This window comes from Myotis davidii, unplaced genomic scaffold, assembly GCF_000327345.1.
Source record: "Myotis davidii unplaced genomic scaffold, ASM32734v1 scaffold395, whole genome shotgun sequence".
In the NCBI taxonomy this organism is placed as follows: domain Eukaryota; kingdom Metazoa; phylum Chordata; class Mammalia; order Chiroptera; family Vespertilionidae; genus Myotis; species Myotis davidii.
The window spans coordinates 3,951,488-3,952,338 of NW_006287904.1; positions in this window are offsets into that span (position 1 = coordinate 3,951,488).

Genomic DNA, 851 nt, shown 5'->3' on the forward strand with positions numbered 1-851 from the left:
TGGAGAGGCACGTGAGCTCCGGACTTCCACTGAATGGACTCAAACCCTGACCCACCACTTCTTGCCTATGAGACCACTTCTTGCCTATGAGACCACTTGGGAACTCTACCTTTCTGTGCCTGATTTCCTTAGCTGTAAAATGATTTTAATACGTATACCTACCTCACAGGGCTTTAGGAAGGAATAAATTAGTAAATGCATGTGAAGTTCTGAAAACAATGCCTGGCTTATAGTATGTGCTCAATAAACCTTGGCTTACTGCTGGGCAAGTGAGCCTCATGATAACTAGGGTTCAGTGTGCTCTGGGGGTAAGACTTTGGGAAAGAGGCTTAAATTTCCCATTCACCTTTCTGAGCTTCACTTCCTTCATCTGTGGAGGTAAAACACCTTCTTCACTGAGCTGTTAGGAGAATTACTTGAGCAAATGTGTATAAAACAGCTGAAAGGATATTGAAATAAAGTTGCCTTCCTTCCCATACAGTGTCTTTATTAGATTACTAGAGGCCTGATGCATGAAATTCGTGCAAGGGGCTCAGCCCCTGCAGCCCTGACTTCATCCGGATAACTTTCTGCTGTTCGGTCTAATTAGCATATTAACTTTTTATTATTTAGGATAAGTTCTATGAGGATGGAGACTCACACCTATGCCTACACCCATCAGGGACACAAACAGACACACCCATTAGCTCACCTTTTTTGTCCCAACACACACAGTGCTCTTGCAGAGCACAGATGGTATGAACAATTCCAATGCTTTACATGCTGATTCTTTACCTGGCAATCTCACATTTGTTAACATCGAGTCCCCTCTTCGGCATGTAACCCATCCCTCTCTGAGGCTCCTTGCTGCT